Consider the following 479-nt stretch of genomic DNA (forward strand, 5'->3'; position numbering starts at 1 on the left):
AAAAACACAGACAAAACAGCCTTCAACCATGTCATGAGTGTGCCATGTATAGTTTGTCCACCAGAGGGCACTCTACAACCTCCCTGTTGGCAACACTCGTGTATAACGCCTCACACATCCTGCAACCTGCTGATCTAGCCAGAGTCGGGCAGAGAGAACAATGGTTAAGTGATGTTCCTCTGTTCTGTTGTGACAATAAAAGAAACAAGTTTCTTTTTAAAATGCATTATCATACTATTTTAGTTAAAACTCTTAAATAACTACTGTTAGGGAATTCTGTTAATGATTTGTTGCGCGTTTCTGAGAAAAAATATCGGCCGATATATCGAAATATCGGATTTTAAAACCAACAAACATTTGTATCGGTATCGGCCTTCAAAATCCTTTATGGGTCGGGCTCTAATAAGCAACTGTAGCTACTCACTGTAATACAATAAATCAAACAATTACACTTCAAGATTTGCCTTCACACTTAACAC

This window comes from Misgurnus anguillicaudatus, chromosome 21, assembly GCF_027580225.2.
Source record: "Misgurnus anguillicaudatus chromosome 21, ASM2758022v2, whole genome shotgun sequence".
NCBI classification, from domain to species: Eukaryota; Metazoa; Chordata; class Actinopteri; order Cypriniformes; family Cobitidae; genus Misgurnus; species Misgurnus anguillicaudatus.